The following is a 7,981-nucleotide window of genomic DNA, read 5'->3' as shown; positions in this document are numbered from 1 at the left end:
TTCTACTTCTACAGCTGAAGCTGGTTTTGGTGTGTATATGTTGTGTACTTGATGATTTCATAAACAAAACGCCTAAGTAGATTTTACTTAGTGAAATAATGTAGCACTCGACGGATAAGAATTATAGTCCCGACGGATATCTCATTATAGTCCCGACGGATGATGACTTATTATCCATCGAGTGAGTAGCTTATGTAATAATGAGTCTGTAGCACATTTCTGCATACACCTTTGTATAGATTATATGGTAGCATATAAGTCATGTTGACTTTAACTAGATATGCAGAATAGGTTGATTAATTGTACATAGCTGATGTCTTGTAATTCGGCATAAGTGAAATGAAGTCAAGAGCCAAAATAGCTACCGAAGGATGATTAACAAAGCCATCGACGGATGATCAAATGGCTATCAACGGATGTTTTATATAGCAGTCGACGGATGATCAATGAAGCCATCAACGGATGATCAACAATCCGACGGATGATCATGAACCCAACGGATGAAGAATTCAAACATCAGATGACAGTGACAACTGGTCACATGCGTCGGGATGTATGCAAATGGAATAAGGAAGCCTATTAACTGGGTAATAGAGAACAAAGTAACAAAGTATTAGACCCGATAGTTCTTATAATGATCCTGTCTTTTGACTTTGTAATCTTGGTATTATATAAACCAAGAAGTAGCAAATAGAAACTAAGATCTGAGATACAAAAAGTGAGAAACATTTGTAAGCAGAATTATTAGCATTTCTCTGTATTCTCAGTTGTTCAAATTTATAAGCAGCTGTGAGCATTCTTGCACACAGAGTTCTCTCTATATAATATATATATCTCTGGTGGAATTGTTTAAATCTACCAGAAAGTTTTTAAAGACTCTTGTTTTTAATTACTTATGTTTTGATTCACTTAAGTTTTTATTCCGCATTGTGCTAATCAAAACACTTATATTTGTATTCGAGTTTGAACATTTTTATTTTAAGAAAAAGGTTCAAGAATTCCATTCAACCCCCCTTCTGTAATTCTTGCTATATTGTTAAGGGACTAATAATTGGTATCATTGCAAGCTCTTAATCAACAAAGAGTTTAAAGATCAAAACAATTCAGCAAGATGAATAAGAAGGATGTTGGAGTCAAGATTCCTTTTCTAGATAAAGATAATTACCATCATTGGAAGGTAATAATGCATCTTCATATTCTTTCTTAAGATGAGGCCTATGTGAACTGCATAGAAAGAGGCCCTAATGTTCCAATGAGAGCTGCAACAGGAAATGAGCCATCAGTTCCGAAGCCAAGGCATGAATGGTCTGATCCTGACATTGAACAAGTCAGGAAGGATAAAAAGGCCATGAATATTTTGTTTAATGGAGTTGATGCCGACATGTTTCACAACATTATCAACTGTAAAACTACCAAGGAAGTCTGGGATACTATACAGATAATCTGTGATGCCACTGAGCAAGTTAGAGAAAATAAGATGCAGCTCTTAATTCAGCAATATGAGCATTTTCACAATGAGGAAAGTGAGTCTCTCACTGACATTTTCAGTAGGTTTCAAAAACTACTAAATGCTCTTAAGTTGCATGGAAGAGTCTATCAGACTAAAGACTCTAATATGAAATTCCTTAGATTTCTTCCAAAGGAATGGACCCAATGACAGTCTCATTAAGAAACTCACAAGATTATAAGGAGTTTACTTTGGAGAGACTATATGGCATCCTGAAAACCTATGAGCTTGAAATAGAGCAGGATGAAAGGATGGAGAGAGGAAAGAAGAAAGGAGGATCCATTACACTAGTTGCTGAGTTGGAAAAGGAGAAGGAAGTGAAGATGGAAGCTGTTGAATCAACTTCAAAGGTCTGTGAGAACAAGGGCAAGGGGCTTGTAGTAGAAAGTGAAGATTCATTGAGCCAAGATGACGTGGAGGACATTGATGAGCACCTAGCATTTCTTTCCAGGAGATTTGCCAAGCTCAAGTTCAAGAAGAACTTTGGAGCAGCCAAGCCAAATAGAAACATGGTGGATAAGTCAAAATTCAAATGTTTCAAATGTGGCTTGGCAGGGCATTTTGCCAATGAGTGTAGAAAGTCAGATTCCAGTAAGAAAAAGTTTGAGTCTGTGGATTATAAGCAAAAATACTTTGATCTACTCAAACAAAAGGAAAGGGCTTTTATTACACAAGAAAATGACTGGGCAGCAGATGGTCTGGATGAAGATGAAGATGACAGCTATGTCAATCTAGCCCTAATGGCCAAGTCTGATGAGACAGAGACAAGTTCCTCAAGCAATTAGGTAATTACCACAAACCTTGCACATTTATCTAAAGCTGAGTGTAATGATGCCATAAATGACATGTCTACAGAGTTATATCACTTGCGTGTTACACTTAAGTCTCTTACTAAAGAAAATGCTAAAATCAAAGAAAACAATCTGTTTTTAAGTGAGAGGAATAATATGCTTGAGTCTCAGTTTATTGATTTTGAGAAATTAAGAATTGAGTGTAAGATTGCTAAGGAGGAATTAACTGAGTCCTTGAAAAAGGAAGAAATTTTAAAGAAGCTGCTCTAGCGTGAACAAGAGGTGATTAAAGCTTGGAAAACATCCAGGGATGTCCATGCTCAAATCACCAAAGTTTAAGGAATCGAGTCATGTGTAAAAACTCTCCATCCTGTGACTGTTCGGGTAGGGATGAGCTCATTCTTCTCATTAGCAACAACCGTGATACCTCCTTTCTTCGGTACACGCTGAACTGGACTCACCCAATGTTGTGCATATGTTGTGTACTTGATGATTTCATAAACAAAACACCTAAGTAGATTTTACTTGGTGAAATAATATAGCACTCGACGGATAAGAGTTATAGTCCCGACGGATAACTCATTATAGTCCAGACGGATGATGACTTATTATCCATCGAGTGAGTAGCTTATGTAATAATGAGTCTGTAGCACATTTATGCATACACCATTGTATAGATTCTGTGGTAGCATATAAGCTATGTTGACTTTAACTAGATATGCAGAATAGGTTGATTAATTGTACATAGATGATGTCTTCTAATTCTGCATAAGTGAAATGAAGTCAAGTGCCATAATAGCTACCGACGGATGATTAACAAAGCCATCGACGGATGATCAAATGGCTATCAACGGATGTTTTATATAGCAGTCGACGGATGATCAATGAAGCCATCAACGGATGATCAACAATCCGACGGATGATCATGAACCCAACGGATAAAGAATTCAAACATCAGTTGACAGTGACAACTGGTCACATGCGTCGGGATGTATGCAAATGGAATGAGGAAGCCTATTAATTGGGTAATAGAGAACAAAGTAACAAAGCATTAGACCCGATAGTTTTTATAATGATCCTGTCTTTTGACTTTGTAATCTTGGTATTATATAAACCAAGAAGTAGCAAATAGAAACTAAGATCTGAGATACAAAAAGTGAGAAACATTTGTTAGCAAAATTATTAGCATTTCTCTGTATTCTCAGTAGTTCAAATTTGTAAGCAGCTGTGAGCATTCTTGCACACAGAGTTCTCTCGATATAATATATATATATATATATATATATATATATATATATATCTGGTGGAATTGTTTAAATCCACCAAAAAAATTTAAAGACTCTTGTTTTTAATTACTAATGTTTTGATTCACTTAAGTTTTTATTCCGCATTGTGCTAATCAAAACACTTATATTTGTATTCGAGTTTGAACATTTTTATTTTAAGAAAAAGGTTCAAGAATTCCATGCAACCCCCCTTCTGTAATTCTTGCTATATTGTTAAGGGACTAACACCCAAGAACTGTCAGAAATGGGATAAATAATCCCTGCATCCAGCCACTTAAGAATTTCTTCTTCACTACTTCTTTCATGATTGGATTAAGTCTTCTTTGCTGCTCAACTGTAGGCTTGCTACCTTCCTATAGCAGAATTTTATGCATACAATAAGAAGGGCTGATTCTCTTAATATGTGTTATGGTCCATCCAATTGCCGATTTGAACTTTCTTAGAATCTTCAAAAGCTTCTCCTCATCACTACCTGACAGGTCAGATGCAATATTAACAGGTAAAGTAGATGCATCACCTAAAAACGTATACCTCAAATGTTCAGGTAAAGGATGAAGCTCAAGAGTAGGAGCTTCCTTAGTAGATGGTTTGAGGCATTTAGGAGTTTTGTTCCATTCCTCCAGTCCAAGAGATTCAAAAGGCATATCAATCTTCCTCTTCCAGGGAGAAGCATTCAGATATTACAATTGTTCTTCACCTTCATCATCTTCACTGTCTAAATTCCCCAGCAAGGCCTTCTCTAAGGCATCAGACCTTAGCAATTGATCAAGTTCTGAAGTAACCACAGAATCAACCAAATCCACTTTTAAGCACTCCTCATTTTCCGTAGGAAATTTCATAGCATTGAACACATTAAAAATTACATCCTGATCCAGAACTCGCATTATAAGCTCACCCTTCTGTACATATATCAAGGATCGGCTAGTCGCCAAGAAAGGTCTTCCCAAAATTATGGGAATCTTCTTGTCCTCCTCGAAATCAAGAATTACGAAATCAGTAGGGAAGATGAGTTTATCAACCTTGACCAAGACATCCTCCGCAATACCTCGCGGATATGTAATAGAACGGTCGGCCAATTATAAAGTCATATAGGTCAGTTTTGGATCAGAAAAATTCAACTTCTTGAAGATTAAAAAAGGCATCAGATTGATGGTAGCTCCCAAGTCACATAAGCATCTATCAAAAGACACTTTTCAAATATTGCATGGAATAGTTAAGCTACCTGGATCTTTAAGCTTCGGAGGCAAATTCTGTTGCAGCACAGCACTGCATTCCTCCGTGAGAGCGACAATCTCTAAATCTTCTAGCTTCACTTTATGAGAGAGTATACCTTTCATAACTTTCCATAACTAGGCATCTGCTCAAGAGCCTCAACAAAAGGTATATTGATATGAAGTTTCTTGAACACCTCCAGAAACTTCTCAAATTGCTTATCCAGCTTTTTCTTCTGCAGCCGCTTAGGAAAAGGCGGTGGATGATAAATCTGTTTCTCCCCTGTTTTATTAACTTTTATCTTGCCATTCATGTTAGACTTGACTTTTTTAACAATGTTTGTTTAGTCTCAGTTTATTTGGAACCAAATCCCATTCTAATTTATTATTTCAACCCCTTTGCCATTAGTTCTAATTTTATACGTAGACAACACCTTAAATCTTTTTTGTTAGGTGCATCTTCAAACTTCTATTACCCCAAATCTAATCGGGATTTTCGTTTAGTCTCTATTGTGAAGTTCATCTTCAAACTTATTATCTTAATAATAAGTTTGAAGATGAACTTCACATTATGTTGTAAAATCACAGGAACTTCTTTGTCACTAGAATTTTCTATATTTTTGTTAGGTGCACTCTTCTTTTATTTGACTCAGAGTAGTCAAAGCCAATGCCAACTTTCTCACTAACAGTCTTCTCCTAACAAGCATTAACAATATCAGTGGAATTATTATAGGCCTTGAGCTTGAGTTGATTCATGTCGAGTTGCTCTCTCAGGGATTTATCAATGTTTTCAGCACATTCAAACTTATTATTAAGATATTGCACTTCTTGTATAATGCTCTCAAATTGAACTAGTCTTAAACTCAGTTCATCATTTATCTTAACTCTAACTCAGCATTCTTAACATTCAGTTTAATATTTTCTTCATTAACAGCATTTAAACTAGTATGTAGGGTAAACATCTCAACACTAAGTTTCCCAATAGTAAGCTTATACTCTGAAGGAGACCTATTAATAGAATGAAGAATTGGTACCTACTTAGATGATTCACTAGCTTCTTCTGACTTTGTCGTCAAGGTATAGTTTCCATGTTCACAATCACCATCCTCATCAGTGTCATCCAAATAGTTTCCTTCTGCAATGTAAGCTTGACTATATTGTTTCTTGAGTAGTTCCTTGTACTTTGTCGTAAGTTCCATATAGGCCTTATTTTCTTGAATTGCTTTGGCTTCTTGCATTCAGTAATATAATGACCAAGTTTAAGCACCTTATCTTTGACCTATCAACACTCCCAGTTTTGTAACCAGTCTTCTTCACAAACTTGGTTCCCTTATAGCCACTTCCACTTTCACCGGCTCCACCTCTTGACTTGAATGGATAATTTTTAATTATAAAATTTCTTAGCCATAAAACCATTATAAAAACAGTTTATAATCGTCCAATCAGGAATGCCATGGTGTGGGCACTTCCTTAGCATCTCCTTATATCGATCCCAAGCCTCACACAAAAATTCTCCAGTTTGCTGAGCAAACTGAGTAAGAACATTCCTGATTGGAGCAGTCTTCACCATAGGGAAGAATTTAGTGAGAACTTTTTAAGCAAGATCCTCCTATGTGGTGATAGACCCTGGTGGTAGAGAATGTAACCGGCACTTTGCTTTATCCCTCAGAGAGAATGGGAAGAGTCGCAGCTTAATAGCATCTTTAGTCACACCATTGAACTTGAAAGTGTAGCAGATCTCGATGAAATCCCTGATGTGCATGTTAGGGTCTTCAATAGGAGAACCCCCAAACTTAACTGAGTTCTGTATCATCTGAATCATGCTTGACTTGATCTCAAAAGCATTAGCCGAAATGGCTGGTCTGATGATGCTTGACTGAATATCATTAATCTTAGGTTGAGAATAGTCCATCAAAGCCTTAGGAATTTCTGCATGATCTCCCATCACTACTAAAGCTGGTTCCTCGATTTTCTCTTCTTCTTCTACCTTCTCTTCGTCCTCAAAAACTTGCCTTCGAACCACTACAACTTCTTCCTCGGCTTTATCCTGAGTTATCTTACGAGACCGCGAACGCGTATGCATACACGCTCGCTAGAGTACCTGAAATAAGACAAGGAAACAGATAAGTAACAATGTCCGAGTCAATGAACTTTAACGACCACTGATGACAAACATAAACTAAAAATTAACATCGAGTCCCCGGCAGCAGCGCCCAAAATTTGTTAGTCGCTAAATACGCGCTAAAATTCATACAAGTAGTATAAGATATAAATCAGATTCGTTCCCACAGAGACTGGATTATGTTAACTTCGTAATTTATGCACTTATGCAACAATGATATGGCTATTATTCAATGCTAAGACGATTAACATATTGAGGTTGTTTTATAACTAAGAATTAAATTAACAATTATAACTAAGAGAATAAGAATGGTTGAAATAATATATATGACAACATGGGATTCTAACTTAATTAAATACTTTATTCAATAGTCTTTTCATTCTTAACCTTAGCATGTAACGGTGATGACACTAATCAGATAACACGAAACTGATAACCACCAACTTTCGTTGTATAAATACCATACTACCAGACATCCATAAAATAGATAGAAGCTGAATAGACACCAATTATATTGAGAAACTATATATCTATAGAATTTGACAACATAACGGTTTAACGCACAAGTTATCTATCGTGATTACATAGGGCAAGTAAGATGGTTAACATTACCTACAAATTATGCATAACAATAACGCATGAACCTATGCTAGCATGGCAAGTTCTAAACCCTTAAATTCACTTTCGCTTAATTAAGAATTAATAAGGTATCTTATAAGTTCGCGACGCTCATAAGACAAATAAGCACAACCAATACTAGGTTATCATACAATCACCACACACTAAGGCATCGAAACAAATCAACTAAAGAAATCCATAAATAAATCCGTCAGAATCCCACGATAACGATTAGCCCATAATCGGACTCATCATCAACGTGGGTTCCGATGAAAGCATGATATAATAAACGTAGTCTTTATAAATGAATAATAAACAAAGTATAAAACAAGAGTGTAGGTACAAGAATAAGAAAACTAGCATCAAACGTTATAACTTAAACAAAGAATCACAAGTTAAAACTAGGTCTTCTTCGCCTGGGTTGAATTGTGCTAAAACGGCCTTCT

General features: G+C 36.1%; 1 non-coding gene across 1 annotated transcript; it reads left to right on the top strand.

Annotated features, from left to right (window-relative positions):
• Positions 1 to 6,243: 6,243 nt before the first annotated feature.
• Positions 6,244 to 6,350, top strand: LOC141716184 (small nucleolar RNA R71). Its single transcript, XR_012572902.1, has one exon. It is a non-coding gene; the product is annotated as a small nucleolar RNA R71 (small nucleolar RNA).
• Positions 6,351 to 7,981: the final 1,631 nt, after the last annotated feature.

Source organism: Apium graveolens, chromosome 3 (genome assembly GCF_009905375.1).
Source record: "Apium graveolens cultivar Ventura chromosome 3, ASM990537v1, whole genome shotgun sequence".
Taxonomy (NCBI): Eukaryota; Viridiplantae; Streptophyta; class Magnoliopsida; order Apiales; family Apiaceae; genus Apium; species Apium graveolens.
This window is presented reverse-complemented; position numbering and strand designations above follow the sequence as displayed.